Source organism: Helianthus annuus, chromosome 9 (assembly GCF_002127325.2).
Source record: "Helianthus annuus cultivar XRQ/B chromosome 9, HanXRQr2.0-SUNRISE, whole genome shotgun sequence".
Classification (NCBI taxonomy): domain Eukaryota; kingdom Viridiplantae; phylum Streptophyta; class Magnoliopsida; order Asterales; family Asteraceae; genus Helianthus; species Helianthus annuus.
Window position 1 is genome coordinate 14,587,213 of NC_035441.2, and position 14,244 is coordinate 14,601,456.

The following is a 14,244-nucleotide window of genomic DNA, read 5'->3' on the forward strand; positions in this document are numbered from 1 at the left end:
CAACTGTTTGTCCAAGTCAAACCAGGAGGATGGTTGACTTGGTCAAACTTACAGGACTAACAATGGACATCGTTTTATATCAGACAAAATACAGACAAAGTACAGACATAATTGCACCAACAATTATCGAGATGACATATGTCCTCAATCTAAATTAATTCAAAAGGGTAAACAAGTAATTTTCTTATTGATTTAATTAATTGATAATGTTCCATAACCGCCACCCTTAATTATAGGAATACGAATTAAGAATTAATCTACGAATTTGTGTCATTTCTTTCATCAATTATTAATTATTAATTCTGAAGATCGCGGAATTGAAAATTTATAGAGTGTTATATAGTGATGCATACAGAATGAAGGTTTTTATATAACACTACAAATCTCTATAAAACACTATGAATAGCATATAACACCATATAAACCTTTTATAACTCTATATAACACTACAAGATTATATATGACACTGCACTACCATTCAGAACTGTATAGTATTATATATTTTTATATAGTGTTATATAGTGTTATATGGTGTTATATGGCATTATATAGTGTTTTTTGGTGTTGTAAAGTGTTATATGATCGATGTATAGTGTTATATAGTGTTATATGGTGTTATATAGTGTTATTTAGAGTTATATAGTGTTATAGTGTTATATTTTTCTAATAGCATGTCTATGATATATGTATAGTGTTATATATTGTTATATAGGGTTAAATAGTGTTATATGGTGTTATATGGTTTTACATAGTGTTATAGGGTATATGATGTTATATAGTGTTATATGATGGATGTATAGTGTTATATATTTCTTGCAGCAGTTATAAAATTGAATAAGTTTAAAATTGAATCGCTAGAATTTAGGAGTGAATCGCTTGAATTTAGGAGAGGATACCTAATTTGAAATATATACAAAGACACTATTAACCCTACAATTTTCAAATCAGTCCAAATAATTAAAACACAATTTATAATTTGGTCCCTATTGATCTCAACCATTAGATCAAAGATCTAACGGTTTAAAATACTTCTTACACTTCTCACATTTTAGACACTTTGTACAATATCCCTACCCTTACGACATATATCATTTGAAGCATAGATAATTTGGTGCATTATCAATAGAGTTGCACATTTTTTGGTTTGATTTGGGTCATCATTTGAAAAAACCAGTACCGGTTTGGAAACAGTTTTTTTTGTTTAAGGACCGGTTTGGTTTTAAACCGGTTTTTAATCTCTTTGGTCTGGTTCTAACAGGTTTTTAACATGACGAGGAGTCAATTTAGTAAAACAGAATAGATCACTAATGACATCAACAACAAGAATGCATTATCCACCGGAATAAGACATGCTTTTCACATAAACAGCTAGGAATCGAAAACATAATTTCGTAAAAGATGAAAGTAAATGTTCAAAATCCTAAAACATCATAAATAGTCCAAATAAACCTAAATAGTCAAAGAGAACACAACTTCAAAGTCATAGCTGGCTTAAACTCGAATAAGGCTCTAGATTTTTTGGCTGGAAAAACAATTAAGAATTACAAATGAATGTAATATTACAAACAGAAAAAAATGTCCCTGTTACATTCTATAAATCACAAACTTAAATATTCAAAGACTGGACTTTGATTGCTTGTTTTTGAATCCAAACCATCTCTTAGGATATTCATGTTGTGAGTGCCCGTCTTGTTCATAGCTCTGCATAGCAGGAAGATGTTGATCCTCGGTATATTTCTGTGACTGATGGAAAACCATACGACTGAAGCTGCTCTCTCGACCCAATAATGCGCAGACCTTTAAATTGAAAAATGCTAAGTGGAAGACGACTTATGCCCGCACCCTCTATATTTAACTCTTTCAAACATTCTAAACACCCAAGTTCCTCTGGCAATCTCTCAACTTGTTCACAATAGGAGAGACGTAAACGTTTTAAACATTTCATTTTACATATACTTTTTGGAATATCTCGTAAGGATTCACACTCTGATAGGTGTAACTCCTCTAAACATTCCAAACATCCAAGTTCTTGTGGCAATTTCTCAACTTGACAACAATAAGTGAGATGTAGACATTTCAAACATTTCATCATACAGATGTTGTTCGGGATATCACGTAAGGATGTGCAACTGATTATGTATAACTCTTCCAAACACTCTAATCTGCATGTACTTTTGGGTAACTGCTCAATGTCCCAACAAGATTCAAGTGTAAGTGATTTCAGATGTTTCAACATACAAATGCTATCGGGAAGATATTGAGTGTCTACCATCGACAAACATAACCTCTCTAAACTTTCTAACTGCCACAAATCCCCAGGAATACTGTCTCCAACTGTAAGCTCTCGTAAATGTTGTAAACCACAAATTGTTGTTGACAAATACTCAAGGTTTTTGCAAGCGCATAGACTAAAAGAAATAAGCTTCTCAAGATTTCCACTCCATGAGGATCCAGGTTCTTCAAATTTACATGTAAACCAAAAAACTGGCAAATTATTTTTAGGATGCAGTGGGCATATAGGTATGCACTGTGCATCTATGTTGAATGTAGCTACAGAATCAAGATAAGTTGATTTATGTTGTTTGTCAACATGAAAATGTACAAAACTTGAGCAATTGTCTAAGCAAAAGTAGATAAGGTTTGTTAGACATCCCACTGGAGCGTGAATTTCTTGAAGACAATAACATTCTGTGAGAAATAATCTTTCAAGATGTGGAGTCAGCCCAAGGTTAAGGTTACTCACCTTGGAACCCTTTAGCTCGAGGTATCTGAGCTCTGGACATTCAACACGCATGTGGAGTTCAAAATCATTACATGCACGAAGATTTAACTTCTCGAGATATGGAGTCATCCTGAGGTTAAGGATACCCTCCTTAGAGCCATGGAGGGTGAGGATTTTGAGGTTCAGTCATTTAACAGGCAAGCGGAGTTCTACAAAGTCATCACATCCTCCAAGATCTAACTCCTCAAGATGTGGAGTCATCCCAAGGTTAAGGTTACTCACTTTAGTAACACTAAGGTTGAGGAATTTGACCTTCAGGCATTCAATTGGTAATTGGAGTCCTACAAATTCAATACATCCACCAAGATCTAACGCCTGGAGATGTGGAGTCATCCCAAGGTTAAGATTGCTCACCTTAGTACCACTAAGGTTGAGGAATTTGAGCTTCGTACATTCAATTGGCAATTGGAGTTCTATAAAGTTGATACATCCACCAAAATTTAACACCTCCAGATGTGGAGTCATCGTAAGGTCAAAGGTTGTCACCTCGGAACCACATAGGTTAAGAAATTTAAGCTTATTAAGAACCTGTCATAAGGATGAAAATTAATGTAATGACAAAATATAACATAATATGTATTACGCAAAACAACCGATTAACCATTATTCTACCTTTTCTTCTCCCCCTGTCCAGAGTTTATATATGTTGCTATAAGTCATTTCAAGGTTAACGAGCTTATGTGCTTGAAACGATTCAGGTAAAGACCAAAAAGGGTAATAAGACCAAGATAGGGATTGTAAAGTATCTGGTAAGTATTGGCTAACTTCATCAGGTAAAGACCGAAAAGGGTAAAAAGACCAAGATAGGGATTGTAAAATATCTGGTAAGTATTGGCTAACTTCAGCAGCTATCCCTGAATAACCTCCCCGATTCACACAAAGGCATTTAAGTTCCTTCATCTTTCGAAGACCCTTCTCAATAATTGTTGGATGGAGATGCGTATAGTTCAGATTTATACATTTTATTTCTTCAGTACCCTGCAAATAGAAAAAGCTTACATCTAATTTTGGTCATAACAAGTAACAATGTAATAGTTATCCACCTTTGATTCAGACTTGAACCTTACCGATTCATTAACCAATATATCTTCAATTTCCTCTTTAATCCATAACCGACTATGTCTCTTAGGCTCATCAGGGTGCAAACGCCGGACAATATTCCTTCCCATTTCCTCTATATGGTCATGCAAGAGCAGCATTGTTAGACGATTATTTATAAGTTAGATCATTCTATAATTATTATTATTATTTGTTATTTTAATATACTATCCTAAGTTTTTTAGATGGCAGTTACAGCCATGTTATCTATGTACACATATATATACGTTTGTATCATGATATTACAATCTATCAATTCATTTTATGAACAAAATATCTTCGTTCTTCGAAACCCTAGAACCGGAAATCTAACATAGTGGTATCAGAGACACATCGATCCAAATCCACGAAGTCACAAATTACGATCAAAATATGAATCAAGTTCAGGGAATTCAAACTCAAATCCCTAAACTCACTGGACAAAACTATTATCACTGGCATATTCAGATTAAAGTTTTGTTTGAATCGCAAGAATTATGGAATGTTGTTGATGAAGGAATACAAGAATTGGGAACAAATCCCACTGAAGAACCAACGGCGGCGCACAAGGATGCAGTTAAGAAGGACAAACGGGCACTGCACATCATATTTCAATCGGTAAACGACACCATATTCGAAAGGGTTGCACTAGCAAAATCATCAAACGAAGCCTGGAACATTCTACATAAATCTTACCGAGGAGAAAACCGGGTAAAAATAATTAAACTCCAAACTCTTCGTTGTGAATTTGAATTTGATGCATTAAAAATGAAAGAAGGAGAATCTATTGAAGAATATTTCAATAGAACAATCCTTATTGTCAATCAATTACGAATGAATGAAGAAAAAATCAGTGAACAACGAATTAGAAAAGATATTACGTAGTTTGACTCGAAATTTCGAGTCGGTGGTGATAACAGTGGAGGAAACGAAGGATCTGGAAAATGTTTCAACCGAAGAACTAATGGGAATCCTTCAATCTCATGAACTGAGATTGAAACGTTACGAGGATAACCCAACAGGACATGCATTTCAAGTGCAGAATTCGAATCAAGATCGATTTAAATCCTCAAGAAACGAAGGAGGAGGAGGAAAGGGCCGAAACAAATACAGTGGCCGGAACATGAATATGATTAGATGTTATAACTGTCAATGATTAGGCCACTCGGCCAAGTTCTGTCAGCGAAAAGAAGAAAGCGAGAAGGCTGACAACGCGTTGATTCATAGAGACGAAGAAATCGATGAACAAGAAGACACAATGTTCATGATTTTTAATATGGAAGAAACAGTCAATGATGACTGTTGGTATCTGGACAGCGGATGCAGTAATCACATGACGGGAAACAGAAGTTTATTCATCAATCAATCTGGAAGAATCTGTAAAGAAAGAAGTACGGACAGGAGATGATAAAAGACTAGAAGTAATTGGCTACGGCGAAGTGTCTCTGAAAATTAAAGATCAAGTTCGTAGAATACCGAATGTATTTTACGTGAAAGGTTTGAAACATAACCTATTAAGTGTGGGGCAACTTATACAGAAGGGATATATCGTTTTGTTTCACGAGAATAAGTGTATTATCAAGGATGCAAGTAAAGAAATCATAGGAGATATCAAAATGACTAGCAATAAGATGTTTCCCCTTTGTCCAAATAGTGACTTAAATTTTGCAATGACAATGACTGTAAAAGATATGTCATCTCTATGGCACAAAAGGTATGGTCATGTAAACATGGACACACTAATAAACATGGGAAACAAAGAACTGGTAGTCGGTTTACCTAGGGTTATGAAAAGTGAGGGAATATGCGAAGGGTGTATCTCGGGAAAACAGTCAAGAAAGGCATTTTCGAAGAAGGTCACATGGCAAGCCGACAAGCCTTTGCAATTAATACACTCAGATATATGTGGACCCATGAGGACTGGATCGATAGGAGGATGCAGGTATTTTATTACCTTCATAGATGATTTTTCAAGGAAAACTTGGGTGTTCTTTCTCAAGTATAAATCAGAAGCATTACACTATTTCAAGACATTCAAGGCCTTGAATGAGAAGCAATCAGATCACTTAATTAAAACGCTGAGAACTGGTCGAGGAGGAGAGTATTGTAGTAAGGTATTTCAATATCTGAAGCAAAATGGAATACGTCAGCAACTCACAAATAGTTATTCACCTCAGCAGAATGGGGTAGCAGAGAGGAAAAATAGGACGTTAATGGAGTTAAGTAGGATCATGATGAACGTTAAACACTTGCCAAATTGTTACTTGGCAGAAGCAGTGGCATGTGCAACTTATATCTTAAACCGAACAGTTACAAAGACAAGACCCAACATAACTCCTTATGAAGCATGGAAGGGCAACAAACCCAATATGGAACATTTAAAGGTATTCGGCTGTTTAGCTTATGTACACATTCCCAAACAACATAGAGACAAGTTAAACAAGAAAACGGAAAAGGCGGTGTTTGTCGGTTATAGTGAACATAGTAAAGGTTATAAACTCTATAATCCACTAACCAATAAGATCGTTATCAGTCGTGATGTCACTTTCGATGAAAACAAAAGATGGGATATTAATTCCGAAACGGCTGATGTTCCTCTAGTTGTGACTGATACTGATGAGAGTGAGACTCAAGAGGGCAGCAAAGCAGACAAGACACATGGACCAACGACATCCAATGACCGGCCTGAGCACAGTGCCGTAACATCTCAGGAAGAAGAAGAACTGAGTCAAGAAACTACTCAGACTCAACATCATAACAACGTTTCTGCAGCCGAATACATACAACAGCATGAAAATGAGTCAATTTCCTCTGATTCTGAAAATGAAACCATCCGAACGAGAAGCCTCAACAACATATATCAAGAAACAAGGGAGCTTACAGAAGCAGAAACTTTGCAGAAGTATAATGAAAGTCAAGTAGTAAACTTTGTTCTTTATGCAAGCACTGACCCTACATCGTATGAAGAAGCTAAGAAAGACTCGAGATGGAGGGAGGCAATGGACAAAGAAATAGAATCAATCCATAAAAACCAGACATGGGAACTTGTAGATCCTCCAAAACATCAAAAACCCTCAAAAACCAATTGGTGTTAAATGGATCTATAAAACAAAGTATGATGAAAAAGGAAATGTCGATAAATATAAAGCCAGACTGGTGGTGAAAGGATACAAACAGAAGTATGGAATTGACTATCAAGAAGTATTCGCTCCCGTGATTAGATCCGAAACAGTCAGACTAGTGTTAGCACTCGCGGCTCAATATGAATGGCATCTTCATCAAATGGATGTTAAAACTGCTTTCCTAAATAGAAAGTTGGAAGAACAAGTCTACATAGAGCAACCTCAAGGTTATGTTAAAAAAGGAGAAGAAAAGAAGGTATGTTATCTTAAGCGAGCGTTATATGGTCTAAAACAAGCCCCTAGGGCTTGGTATACTCGAATAGATACATATCTTGTTCAAAACAGATTTAAGAAGTGCATTTATGAACACACACTTTACATCAAAGACACCAGTGAAGGAAAAATCATAATATGTCTTTATGTGGACGACTTGATTATAGCAAGTAGCTCGATGAGATTAATTTCATAATTCAAAACGTCAATGAAAAAGGAATTTGAAATGACAAACATGGGTCGTTTACACTATTTCCTAGGAATGGAAGTGTCATATGACAATGGAAATATCACACTCTCACAAAGAAAATACATGAGAAATTTATTGGATAAGTACAAGATGACACTATGTAATACAGTGTCTACTCCAATGGAATATGGCTTAAAATTATCCAAGGATGATCCAGAAGAGTTTGTTAATGAGGGGATGTATCGTAGCCTAGTCGGAAGCTTGATGTATCTTACCAACACTAGACCAGATATCATGTTTGCGGTAAGCAAAATAAGCAGGTTTATGGAATGTCCAAAGAAAAGTCACTGGGAGGTAGCAAAAAGGATACTAAAATACATCAAAGGAACTCAAGATCAAGGAGTTACTTATTCTAAAGGAAGAAAAAAAACATTTAGTAGGGTTTAGTGATAGTGATTATGCAGGAAATGTAGATGACAGTTGTTGATACATGATTTGTGGACGCAACTCGGCTCGACGTGATTCGGTTTATGTGACGACATTCCTTTGTTGTACGTTCCAAAGCTCGATACACGAAGTTGAGAGCTAAAACTTGAGCACTGGGCCGAAACAGAAGACTTGGGCTGAACCAAGTCGGCGAAACAAGCTAGTGGGCCTCAACTGTATTAGGCCAAGGCCCAAGTCGACGAAACAAAATTAATATCGACGAAACTATTTCGTCGTCTGATCATGTGTTTCGCCAAATCTGTTTCGCCATGTTGTGTTTCGTCGTGTGCTGTGTTGCTGTGGCTATAAATAGACTGAAGACAGAAGAAACACAAGGGAGATAGGACACAAGTAAGAACCACAGAGAACTAGAGCGAGTTTACAGAGAGCATTTGTAAACATTGTGCTGTAACTGTTTTTCAAGTATTAATACAAGGGTGTTAATCATTGAATCTCCGTGTCTTGTATCTCGTGTTTCCTTATCTCCATCTCGGTTTGCTATCTCGGTTGGATTCTGCACAACCGGGTTGGTTTGTACACAAGGATTAGGCAACTAGATCCTCCCCTAGCCGGACCTACAAGTGGTATCAGAGCCTTGGCTCTTCTCCTTGTTAAAACCGAGTGGTCTCGGGTATTTTCCGGGTGTTTGAAGTTTGTGTTTTTCTTGGAAAATTTGCTTGAAATCTCGAAAATCTTCATATTTTGCTGAAAGTTCTTATAAAAACCATATTATTTTTCATTTTCACATGTTAAAAGTTGGTTTTTAGTGAAGTTTCAAGCAGAATTTTGTTTTCGGAAAATTTATTCGTCACCGGAAAACTCATATTTTTATCAGAAAACCCTTTGTGTTCTTCACATCTTCAAAGTGTTCTTCATAAACTCAACTTTTTGATCTTTGGAAATTAAGTATTCAAGTTGTTTGTGAATTGGAAATTGGAATTGATTAAAATATTATATCACCTTACTTGGTTGGTCGTTTGAGCATGGTGTATAGTTGAAAAGTTGTGTGTCTGTGTCAGTGAAGATAAGGTCAAGCCGAAAGCATCACCAACTTTTCACCGTCTCTCCCTGTTACTTTTTCGACGAAACAGACATCAGACGAAACAAAAGTCCTTTCGCCAAAAACATATTCGACGAAACACAATAATTTGTTTCGTCGACTTCAGTCTCGTCGCATTTGATTTGGGCCTAAACTATGTTTCATAGTACATTGGGCCAGGATTTGGTCGTTTCGTCGATTAAGAGCCCAAAAGAGAATTTCAGTTTCGTCGACAAGGAGTTAAATCTGTTTCGTCGAACATGTGTTTCGTCGAACATTAGAAAATTGTGTTTCGTCGCCAATTCAGTTTTGTCGGTTTCAAAACAAAATCTATTTCGTCGTTGAATCAGTTTCGTCAACATTCTGTTTCGTCATTTATCAAACAAGATTATGTTTCGTGGAAAGTGTTTCGTCGTGATTTTTGTCAATTTTTAACAGAGGAGTTGTAAAAGTGCTTTAACTGCCTGTTTCAAGTGATTTTATCAGATCATCAGTTTTAAGTATCAAAAATGAATCCGGATTGGTGGGGCAATCCGTCTATGGCAGAAAGTAAGTATCGAAGCACGGGTTTGTCACCTTCGTGGGCCGAATCTCCCACACCGGTATCTTCACAAGCTAATCCAATTTCAACCGGTCAATGGGCATTTGTGTCAAATCAAACTCCAAGTATTCAAAGCATACTCTTAAGCGAGAGCGAAACCGGAAGTTTAAATCGCCCACCGAAATTGATGCACATAAACGAATATCCTGGATGGGTTGATAGATTCCATACATACGTCCTTGGGCAAAACACAGAATTGTGGTTACGTTTTACCACAGATTTTGATCAAACTCTCGAGGTTGCCGCTTCAACCGCCGCCACGTTTGCCGATCTTTCGGAAGATCAGAAAAAGGCATATGATTTAGAAAAGAAGGCATATGCTATTCTAACTCAAGCGTTGAGCAAAGATATCTATCATCAATTTGTCAGCTTCAAAACGACAAAGCGATTATGGGATGCGTTGAAGACAAGAGGGGTAGGAAATGAAGCAACTCGCCAATTGCGACACGACTTACTCAAGAAAGAGTTTGATGGCTTCACGTGTATGGAAAAGGAATCCTTGGGAGATTTGACTAGTCGGTTTTATCACTTGCTTACTAAATTGGGTAACTATGGGGTAGTGACAACTCCAGCTGAGGTAGTCACAAAGTTTGCAGATGCATTGCCACCTCAATGGAATAGCTTCTTGGAAATCTTGAAATACAACGGAGTGTTGGCTACGACAAACATCAATGACTTTGTTCAGCTCTTGGAAAACAAAGATCAGGAAGAAACCCTAAAGGCGAAAAGGGTCCTAGTGCCACAGAATCCTGATATGTATTATGGAACATCCAACACTTCTTCTGCAAGACCCATTTCACATGCTCCAATTCAAACAGCGTTTGTTACTAGCACTGATTTATATGGCAATCCGATACAAGTCCCTGTAAAGCCAGCTCTAACAACAGACTTGTATGGAAATCCTCTACAACCAGCTTCACAACAGCAAGTCTATTGGCCACCTACCGTAGCAACTGACTTATACGGGAATCCACTTCCGGTTCAACAACAAGCTTGTTATGGGAGCACATCATCTGCTGGTCAGCCATCTATGCCAAATACAGTACGGCTTGACACTTCAAGCTTCTCGAAAGTAACTGTTGAAGTAGCAAAGGAACATATGGAGCTACTGAACACTTTGGTGAGCGCGTATTGTGGATTAGTGGAAGGTGAGATTGGAAACATTAATCTGACACAAGAAGATTATCAGCAGATCGATAAGGAGGAAATGGATTTGATGGACATCAAATGGGCTTTCGCAAGTGCTGTAAGGCGGGCAAAGGATTTTATGGAAAGGATTGGCAGAACCAGCTTGGAAAGCAAGAAAGACACCAAGTATGGGTTCGATAAGCAGGCTGTCAAGTGCTTCAACTGTGGTGAACGGGGTCACTTCAAAAGAGAATGTACAAAGCCAGCTCAGCATGGGAACCAGAATCCATTCAGGAATCAAGGCAACCAACAGAATCAGAACAGGAATAACGAGCGTACGTTGATACCTGTCAACAACCCAAGTCAAGCGGGACCATCAAATGCCAACCAGGCTCTTGTGGTACAAGTAGATGAAGGTTGTGATTGGTCAATTCAGTTAGGAAATGATATTCCGGATGGAACAGCTTGTTTTGCTGAGGTTGTCAAGGATCTTAAGCATGCCAGTGGTGGAGAATCTTCCACCAATGGTGATGAATCTTCTGAAGATGAAGACAGTTCTGGTTACAGTAGAAGCTCGGATGAAGAATCCTCGACTTCAGGCGATGATCATTTGGATGGCACGTCAAGTGTGTGAGTCGATACAGATGTTGATGAGCTATTGGGAGAAGCTGCAGTAGGAAATCATAGAAGATCTATATTGGTGGATCAAGCTGCTTATTCTTCTTCTTCTCTTCATTCAGCCTTTATGGCTAATGTTGGCAGTTCATCAAGTCAGGTATGTGTCGATGAACCTACTGTTGTTAGTTGTGATAATTGTGCTAGCTTAAGTATTAAATGTGCTGATTTGGATGCAAATATGTCTGAGTTACAAGGCAAACATGATGCTTTAAAAGCTAATTTGTTTGACTTGCAAGACAAACATGTTTCGCTGAATGCTAAGTGGTGTGATTTGCAAAGCAAACATGAGGCTTTGCAAAACAAGTATGATGTGACATTCATCCACAACCAAAAGTTGACAGTAGATCTTTCTAAATGCACAGAAGCCAATATGTTTTATGAAACCATGAAAAGGAATTTAAATCGGTAATTGAAAAATTAAAGAAAGATAAAACTGAGCTGACAAAAATGGTTTCAAGAAAGCAAACAAACATAAATTTGTATATCAATCGCCTTGAGATAATGCAAAAAGAAATGGCTTGTGTTAAAACTGAAAGTGAGGCGATCCAGCTCAAGTTAGACAGTTATTTAAGCTCTAGCTATGTGTTGGATCACATCATTGATGTTCAGAAAGAGAAAAAGGATGTCACATACATTGCATACAAGATATGTCCACCACCTGTTAGACACAATTATGATGCCATGCCTGATGAAGAGGATAGAATTTACTTTGAACCATTTGTTCCTTTGGATATTGAGGAATTTGCAACTGGAATTGGATACAAACCGGAAGTATCATCAGATTCGGATGTATCAGCAGATACAAGTGTGTCTTCTGCTGAACAGAATCAGGATCCTCCAATTATTGTTGAGGATGTTGATTCTTCAGATGATGAATCCGATGATACTGACTCAGCAAAGTCAAGTCTGATGCGGTGATCAAAGAAGAGGACATACCTCTTGAGAATCATATTCTATGTGATCCTCCCGCAAAACCCGCTAAGACTGTTCCAATCAAGTCCAAGTCTGCAGAAGAGTCTGAGAGTGTGAATTTGCTGTGCACTCTTGTTGGTGATGATAAAATTTATTCTGAAAAAGATTTTCCAATTAAAAATGTAAATCAATCTTTAATCAGTAAAGTTTTTGAAAATACGACAAGTAAGTTCTTGGGAAAGACAGGATCACACGTTGTGGTAACATAGTGCCCTCCTATCCCAAAGGCCGAAGTTCGAAAACAATATGGCAATCAGAAATTACCGACAATGAAAAAGCAGCAAAATCATACCAAACCAAAAGGTAAATCACCGACTCAAGGTCAAAAGAAACAGAGTCAGAAAAAGGACAAGAAGGTGAACTTTGTGAAATCAAAGGGAACGGACAAAATTGAAACATTTGAAAACAAATCTAACTTAGATTTTGTTAAGCAAGCAAAAATGTCAAAAAGAAATGAACCAAACAGTTCAAAACCTAGTACCTCGGGATCACAAAGTTCATCATCGATAAGACAATCACATGATACTTCGGGGTTTGTCGAACGAAGATCATGTTTTGAATGTGGTGAAATTGGGCATATCATTCGAAATTGTCCGTATCTTCATAAGTTGAAAGCCAAAGTTGATGATCCCCGTGAACAAAATTACCAAAAGCGATCTGTTTCTTCAAAACAAGATCCCCGCCTTGTAAGAGAAAGGGAAAAGAAACAGAAATGCCAACAAGTCAAGGAAATTGAGAAAGCACTTAAAACTGATGTGGTTCAAAAACAATCTGTTCTGGTTAAACCAGAAAGTTCAAAGTTTCCAAAAACTTCAAACAATCACGAAGTTAAATTTTCAAACAATCAAACTGGTAAAACTCAACAGACATGGAAACCTAAAATGACCACAAATTCAGGGGGGACCATCACAATTTCCTAACCAACAAAAATTGGAAGTAATTGTTGTTGATGAAAATGGAAGACCCAACACCACAATAGCTTGGGTCCCCATCTCCAACTAATCATGTGAGTTCATGTGCAGGGTGTTCCAGGAGGAACTATCAGTAGTCATTGGATTGTTGATAGTAGGGCATCCAGGCACATGACAGGCGACATGAAGCTTCTCTATGACGTCAAATCTATTAGAGGAGGTTATGTTGCTTTTGCTGGAGATAAAGGCGGATATATTACTGGTGAAGGAATGATATCCAACGGGGTTGTAAGTTTTGACAAGATCAACTTTGTACAACAACTTGATCACAATCTTCTCCGCGTTTCACAAATCTGTGATAAGAAGTTTTCATTACACTTTGATGCAAATGGATGTTATGTGCTGAAACCCGGCTTCAAAATTCCAAAAGAATGGATTCTCTTATCAGCTCCAAGGATAAATGATTTGTACGTCCTTGATATGAGCCAAGCTATTACAACGTCTGCACAAGCAACCTGTTTCGTTTCGAAAGCCACAGAAAAAGACTCAATCTCTTGGCACAGACGAATGGGTCACATTCATTTACGCAAAATGAATCATTTGGTGTCAAATGAATTGGTGAATGGTGTTCCTCTTAAAAACTTCCATCTTCAAGACGTCTGTGTTTCGTGCCAGAAAGGAAAACAAACGAAGAAGCGACACCCGACTAAGAAGATCAACACGGTGGCCGTTCCGCTCGAACGTTTGCACATGGATTTGTTTGGTCTTGTCAAGCATAAAAGCATTCGGAATGATCAATATTGCCTCGTGATAACTGATGATTATTCAAGATTTTCTTGGGTGGCGTTCATGGCACACAAGAGCGAAACCTTTGGTATTATCAAAAACTTGATCATTCAGATTGAGAATTTGTATAAGTTGAAGGTTAGACGAATACGCAGCGACAATGGAACTGAATTTAAAAATCATGCCATGGCGGAGTTTT